The sequence below is a fragment of the Arachis hypogaea genome, chromosome 17, assembly GCF_003086295.3.
Source record: "Arachis hypogaea cultivar Tifrunner chromosome 17, arahy.Tifrunner.gnm2.J5K5, whole genome shotgun sequence".
Classification (NCBI taxonomy): Eukaryota; Viridiplantae; Streptophyta; class Magnoliopsida; order Fabales; family Fabaceae; genus Arachis; species Arachis hypogaea.
Genome location: NC_092052.1, coordinates 47059640 through 47068219, shown reverse-complemented (window position 1 = coordinate 47068219; position 8580 = coordinate 47059640).

Below are 8580 nucleotides of genomic sequence, written 5' to 3'. Positions count from 1 at the left end.
TTGGTGTTGTGATGAGCGGATATTTTATACGCTTTTTGGGGATAATTTCATATAGTTTTGAGTATGTTCTAGTTAGTTTTTAGTTTATTTCCAGTAGTTTTTAGGAAAAATTCATATTTCTGGACTTTACTATGAGTTGTGTGTTTTTCTGTAATTTCAGGTATTTTTCTGGCTGAAATTGAAGGAGCTGAGCAAAAATCTGATTCAGGCTGAAAAAGGACTGCTGATGCTGTTGGATTCTGCCTCCCTGAACTCAAATTGGATTTTCTGGAGCTACAGAACTCGAAATGGCATGCTTCCAATTGCATTGGAAAGTAGACATCCAGGGCTTTCCAGCAATATATAATAGTCCATACTTTGCACAAGGATAGACGACGTAAAATGGCGTTCAACGCCAGTCCTCTGCCCAATTCTGGCGTCCAGCGCTAGAAAAGGATCAAAAACTGGAGTTGAACGCCCAAACTGGCACAAAAACTGGCGTTCAACTCCACAAATGGCCTCTGCATGTGAATTGCTTAAAGTCTCAGCCCCAGCACACACCAAGTGGGCCAGTGGCCCAGAAGTGGATCTCTGCATCATCCATCATAGTCCACTCATATTTTGTAACCCTAGGCTACTGGTTTAGTATTTAAACAACTTTTAGAGACTTATTTTGTATCTCATGACATTTCAGATCTAAACTTTGTATTCTCTGACGGCATGAGTCTCTAAACCCCATTGTTGGGGGTGAGGAGCTCTGTTGTGTCTCGATGAATTAATGCAAGTATTTCTGTTTTCCATTCAAACACGCTTGTTTCTATCTAAGATGTTCATTCGCGATTAACTGTGATGAAGGTGATGATATGTGACATTCATCACCTTCCTCAAACCATGAATGTGTGCCTGACAACCACCTCCGTTCTATATCCGATTGAATGAGTATCTCTTAGATTCTTTAATCAGAATCTCCGTGGTATAAGCTAGAACTGATGGCAGCATTCATGAGAATCCGGAAAGTCTAAACCTTGTCTGTGGTATTCCGAGTAGGATTCAAGGATTGAATGACTGTGACGAGCTTCAAACTCCTGAAGGCTGGGCGTTAGTGACAGATGCAAAAGGATAGTAAATCCTATTCCAAGCGGATCGAGAACCAACCGGTGATTAGCCGTGCTGTGACAGAGCACGTGAGCATAGTTTTCACTGGAAGGATGGAAGGTAGCCATTGACAACGGTGATCCACCAACACACAGCTTGCCATAGGGGGACGTGCGTGCGTGAACAAGAAGACAGAGGAAAGCAGAGATTCAGAAGACAAAGCATCTCCAAAACTCCAACATATTCTCCATTACTGCACAACAAGTAACTTTTAATTTATGCTCTACTGGTTACTCACAATTCAATTGATAAACATAATTGACTTCCTGACTAAGATTTACAAGATAACCATAGATTGCTTCAAACCAACAATCTCCGTGGGATTCGACCCTTACTCACGTAAGGTATTACTTGGACGACCCAGTGCACTTGCTGGTTAGTGGTACGCGTTGTGAAAAGTGTGATTCGCAATTCGTGCACCAAAAGACAAGCTGAAAAGCGAGTCTAAATATTATATATGGGATGACCCATATTTATGGAGATGTGGCGCTGACCAGATCATTAGACATTGTGTGCCTCAATCAGAATTCCAGTCCATTTTAGAGGCCTGTCACTCATCTGAGAGTGGAGGACATTTTGGCCATCAAAGAACAGCCAGGAAGATCTTAGACTGTGGATTCTGGTGGCCTACTCTTTTTAGAGACGCTGCTGAGTTTTGTAAATCTTGTCTCCCATGCCAGAAATTTGGTAATATATCCAGGAGGGATGAGATGCCTCAACAATATATGCTTTTCTGTGAAATTTTTTATGTTTGGGGCATTGACTTCATGGTCCATTTCCAATTCTAGTGGATATTTTTATATATTGTTAGCTGTGGATTATGTTTCCAAATGGGTGAAGCAATTCCTACCACACTGATGATGCTCGTATTAGACAATATCGTATAATCGACTTTTCAACACCTCTGTCTAGGTGCAAGACCGATGCTGTAACAGAGACTAACAGGATTATGAAGAAGCATGGATAATTCATAAGTTGCAACAGCTATCACCCCAAACTATGGCAAGCCAGTGCAAACAGAGAATTAGCGTATCTGCAAAAGATATAGCCTCATAGAAAGACTGAGACCAGGCTACAAGATGCACTGTGGATCCACATACAAGACACCATGGATGATCCTTCCGCTTGTTATGAAAGCTTTCTCCCATTGAATAGCACAAGCTTCTGGTAGTTAAGGAGTGCAACATGAATAGATAGAGCAATGAAGATTGACTGATACGGAGATTCTATCCCGAAGCACTGAGATCAAATCTGCAAGCATCTATTTGAGATCTAGTTTATCTAAGCATCTTCAGCTTGATTAGTAATGGATGCCTGAAGCTGTACTATGGTGAGAAGGTGCAGAAAAATAAGGAGCTTGAATCTCCGCTTGGAGATCCCATATAGCAGCAGATTGAGCTGTGAGGTCCAACATACGACGTAAGCAAAGTGCTTGTGGAGACAACTACGCGGTATGATCGTCTTTTCTTCACTTTAGTTTCTCTTCAAGCTCTTCTCTTATTAGTACTTCATGCTTTTCATTATATGTCTTATAAACTTTTTAAAAAAATAAAAAAAAAAAAAAAAAAAAAAAAAAAAAAATTTGCCACGCGACCGATCGCATCAGCGAGCGTTCGCGTTGCAGAGGGTGGAGAAAAAAATAAATGAACAAGAGTCCGGCTGGAGCGTGGCTGGAGGCGTGCCAATGGCACAAATGACCCACGCGATCGCGTCCCTGTCGTATCATGGCTCCACGACGCGTGCTCCACGCGGTCGCATGGCCTGAGTTTTCGACGTAAAGGGTGCACAATGCTATATTGTGCGAGAGTGTGCTGAATTGGTGCTGGAAGCACAATCCTTGTCACGCGACCGCGTCACCAACGCGGCCGCGTCATCTATTTTCTGACGCACCCTCATGCGATCGCGTGACCCACGCGATCGCGTCACCCCAATTTGGCGATTAAATTATTTGAACAGAGAGTTGTGCTGGTGCGAGGCCGCACTCGCGCTAGACGCATAACATGGGTCACGCGACCGCGTGACCGACGCGATCGCGTCACTACACTGAAGCGCACCCACGCGAACGCGTGCCCACGGCGGTCGCATCGCCGAAGCTCACCTAAATTGCAGATCTTACTTTCCAATCTAATTCTTTTTTTTTTTTTTTTTTTCTTTTATTTATTTCTACATTAAATTTTTTTTTTTTTCTTTTTTTTTTTTTTTATTTTTTTTTTTTTTTTTTTTTTTTTTTTTTTTTTTTTTTCTTTTTTTACATTGTAGAAATTTACTCAAGTCCTTATTCCTCATTATATGCTTGCGATTTTTGCAATTGTTGACAATTATTTTTTAAGAGATTGCTTGCATGTTCACCTTCATACTTTATTTTTTTCCATGCATGTCATGTTTGTGAAGCCCTATAGCTTTTGCACTTTCTACATTCTTACTCTACTATTCATGCTGCTTTTCACAAATTCTCTTCCCTATTATTTTCATTGAATTTAATTGTCAATACAAACATTTTGGCTTGTTACAATTGATGCTTGGTCTATGCTACTCATGCCCTTTGCCGGCATGCCAATAAATGCGTTGCATTCACTTGTCTTTGTATGCACTAGCTATTTCCCATTGATGGCTTTTCATATGTACTCGAGAGCATGTGTTAATGTCATCTACATTTTACTGTGCATCATTCACCCTCTTTTCCGTTTCCTTCCTTGCTGTATATCTCTTTAAATTTATTTTTCTGTCTCTTCCCTTCTTTCAGGATGGCCACCAAGAAAGGAAAGGAGAAAGCAACTTCCAAACCACTAGCAAGAAGAGGAACTAAAAGAGCATTAGTGGCAGAGCCTTCTTCCACCGCAGTCAAGCCCTCAACAAAAAGAGTTAAGAGGATAATAAAGGTTGACGAAAAGGAGAAAGCCTTTCCAGCAAAGGACACTGCGCGATTTTCCAATCGCTACTATGAGCAGATGTTCCCTATCCTAGCAGAAAGGAACTATAACAATGAATGCCTCCTTATCCTCCCGTCCAATATTACCACCTTTGTTGAGCTGCAAATGGAACGAAGACAATGGGGTTTCCTACGGAGACAGCCAAGGCAGGTCAATCTTTCTTGGGTAGTTGAATTCTACTCCAACTTCTACATTCTGACCCTGCAGTCTGTTTATGTCCGGCAGAAGCAAGTCCCCATCACAGAAGAGGCCATTCAGCAAGCTCTGAGTCTTCCCCCTATTCCAGCAGGAATGGACGCTTTTCAAGAAGCCACCCTTCAGCGCCAGAGATACCACTTCGACTGGGACTCCGTTCTCGGAGTCATCGCATTACCTGGCAGCCATTGGATCTACGGATACCACCGTACCCGCCCTAAGGGAATCTTGGCTTCAGCACTTACCTTAGAGGCTCACGTATGGGCACAGATCATGTTCCATTACGTCTTTTCGAGCACTCATGAGTCCTCTTTCACTGTGGACATGGCTGTTCTACTATGGTGCATCCTTACAGACCAACCTCTGAATCTCACAAGACATATCCAGAATGCTATGGAACACGTACAAATTGCGGGCAACTTACCTTTTCCCGCCTTGGTCTCAGATCTTGTCTCAGCAGCCGAAGTCTCCTACAGAGCTGGGGACACCAAAGCCGTGCTTCCAAGGGATGATCAGTATGTCCCTAACGGGAAATACCTCAGACTCTCAGCAGCCACTACAAGTCTTCCTACTGCTCCAGTTGAAGAAAATCCTTCTTCAACACCACAAGCATCTACAATTGAGAAATTGCTCCAGTAGATAATTGAACGGTTGGATCGGCAAGAACAGAAAGCAAAGATGAGAGAGCGCCGTAACGAGCGCCGATTCAAACACCTCAAGGAGCTACTCAAGGGACACTTCAAGGACTCAGACACCCCGGACTCCACTTCCTTTACTAGCACAGGGAGCCATGACGGTCCCGATGATGGAGACACTGCTACCAGCCCACCCCTGTTCCTGACAGATGGCACCGAGGACGGTGCAAAGCCTTAAGTGTGGGGAGGTCGGTCAGTACCTGACTTCCGGAGGTAATTTCTCTTCTCTAGCACCAATAATTAGGATATTTTAGTTAGATTTTCTTTCCTTTATAGAATAGAATAAATTGCATAGGTTAGGATAGTTGCATGCATGTTCTACTTGATTGAAAAGACAATAAGTTTCTTTTAAGACTCTATCTTTGGAACAAAAATTTCACTAATTTTTCAAAAATTTTTATGATAAATTTGCTTGAGTTGTATTTGGAACATAATATTTGAGCTAAAGAACACACAGCCTGTGAAAGATTTGAGCCTTTATGTATGGTTAATTATTTAACCATAATTATTTCATTTCTGTGTGTTTACTTCTCTATGATTGTGATCTATATTTTGTTTTATCTTATATGTCCAATATTTATTATATTTACATGCTTGCACATGATTGAGGCCATTATTTGTTTAAACTCACTTATCCAAATTAAGCCTACCCTTTTAAATTACCTTTGTTAACCACTTTGAGCCTTTAATTCCCATTTGTTCGATATTTTACCACATTACTAACCTTAAGCCGAAAAACAATTGTATATCCCAAATTGAATCTTTGGTTAGCTTAAAGATAGAATTGTGTGTGCTAGTTAAGTATGAAAAATTGTGGGAACAAAAGTTGTTAAGAGAATGTGTCATAAAAATTTAAGGGGAATTTGGATACCTACTCATGTGAAAATATAAGAATGAAAAATCTATGTGCATTGATAAGCTTTATTTATTTTAATGTAAAAAAATGAAAAATCAATAAATAAGGGGACAAAATTATCCCAATGTTAAATTCAGAATTCAAAGATCAGTGCACATATGATAGAATCAAAATACGAAGTTGATACATGAGTAGGGATTGAAAAAGGAAACTTTGTGTAGCTAGATATAAACTTTAAAGATTACATTAAGTAAATACAAGTTAGGTTGGAGCTTGGGTAAATTAAAGATTTAATTTATTAGCTCACTTGACCAAATATACACCCCTACCTATACCTTAGTCCCATTACAACCTTGAAAAGACCTCATGATGTTTGCATTGGTATATTAACTATTGTTGATTGGTTAGGAGAAGAACAAAAGTTAGAAAGCATGATTAGAGAAGGAAAGAGTGACCACCCTATACACTAGAGATTAGAGCGTACATACATTATCAGTGAGGGTTCAATGCTTGAATTTTCATGTTCCCTGTTTTCATGAGCTATCTTCTTGCACTTTTATCTGTTTTATTGTGTAATGATAAAATTAGTGGAATTTGATTTGTAATTGTTTTGAAGAGCTTATTTACTTTTAATCAAGTGGACAAGAATCATATAGTTGTATTTATTTATATACATATAGGCTTGCATTGCATTTCATGAGTTTCTACATGTTCATGCTCATTTCCTTATCTCCTTCAATTAAGCATGAGGACATGCTAATGTTTAAGTGTGGGGAGGTTGATAAACTACTATTTTATGATTTATATTGTGTTTAATTGTGTGGTTTTATCATGATCCTTACCCACTTATTCATTAAATTAGCATGCATTTAGATTTCCTTCCTGAATTTATTACATGTTTGAAAACTGCTTCCTAGAGATTTTAATTATTTATTTTTAATTCTCCTTTATTCCATTCAATGCCATGATCTGTGTGTTGAGTGTTTCAGACTTTACAGGGCATAAATGAGTTGGAGATTGGAAAGGAAGCTAGCAAAAATGGAAGGGACACAAGAATTTGACGAGATAACCAGCGAGAAGTGACGCGGTCGCATGGCTCACGCGACCGCGCGAAGGAGAGCAAATCGCAGTGACGCGGCAGCATGGCTCACGCGGCTGCGCGGATTGGAAAAAGCTCAGGCGATGCGGTAGCGTGGACGACGCGAACGCGTGGCAAGGAAAAACGCGAATGACGCGTCCGCATGGATGACGCGATCGCGTGACATGTGCGATCTGCATAATCTGCAGAATTTGTTGGGGGTGATTTTGGACCTTAATTCGCCCAATTTTTGGCCCGGAACAGCAGACTAGAGCCGGAGAATATGCAGAAACAAAAGGAGAACACTCATTCGATACAAAAAATAGTTTTAGATCTAGTTTGACTCCCTTAAGTTTTTTTTCTCTCAAGGTTTTTAGAATTTTAATTTTCAATTGGTCTTAGCATTGGAACATTGAGAAGAGTTATTTCCTCATCAAGACTTCGTCATTCTAGTTCGTTTTCTCAACTTGGTTTTATTCTTCCATGTTCTTTGTTTTGTTCAATTTTGTCATTCAGATACTTTTATGATTATTTAATGCAAGGATTATTTCTCTTTAATTCCATTTCAATTCCAATAATCATGTCTTCTTTTAATTCCCTTTCATGTGTTATGGATTTATTATTTACGATGAGTGAGTAGTTTCTTTACTTGATGGGGAGTAGATTAAAAAGGAACTCTTGAGTTGGAAGGATTGAAAGAAAATTTGTAATTGGGTTAATTGTTGGATTGTTATCTTGTCACCAATGCCAATCCCTTTGAATTAAGTGGGTTGCAACTTGTGAACAGATCTAGCATTCCAACTTGTTTGACTTTCCCTTACCTAGTAAAGGATAACCAAACAGAGCAACCATTAATTATAATTCAATCTTAAAATCACTCCATCAATAATAGAGATTCCAACTAATCAACTCCCAGTCAAGGCTTTTATTCATATTATTTAAATTTCCTCAATTTACATTCCAATTTACTTAACTCAACTTCTTGGAACATCTGATTAATAAGATAGCACACTTTTCTGCAACTCGTTAGGAGACGACTTGGGACTTAAAACTCCCAGTAATTTTTAATTTAACTCTCTATGACATATTTCTAAATTGATAGGCAGATTTTCGGTGAGTTAAGAACTATACTTGCAACGTAACCATTTTAATAATTTTTAATTCACCAGCTTCTGCATCTCATCAATGAGCTATTAAACCCTCACTGGATTTTGTGTTTACTCTCTAGTCACTCAGTGTTTATTGGGTTAATCACTCTATTCTTCTTTTTATCCTTACTTTCTATAACTTTGTTCTTCATCTAACCAATCAACAATTATAGAATATAGGCATACAAAAATCATGAGGTCTTTTTTAAGGTTGTAATGGGGCCAAGGTAAAGGTAAAGGTATATGTATAAGGCTAAGTGAGCTAATAAGTGAATCCTTGATTAGTCTAAGATCTCACCTAACATACATATTTTGTAATTCAAAGTTTCTTAACCTATTTGCCCAAATTTTTCCACTTTGTAGTGCAAACTCATGCATTAAATTTAACTTTGTCCCATGTGCATTGATTCTTTTTATTTCGCAATTGGGGAATTTTTGTATCCCCTTAATTAAATACCGAAAATGAATTTTTTTTATTGCACATGGTAATTCAATTGTTTTGATTTCACATGAGCATGCTTCCCAAATTTTTATTTTAAAACAT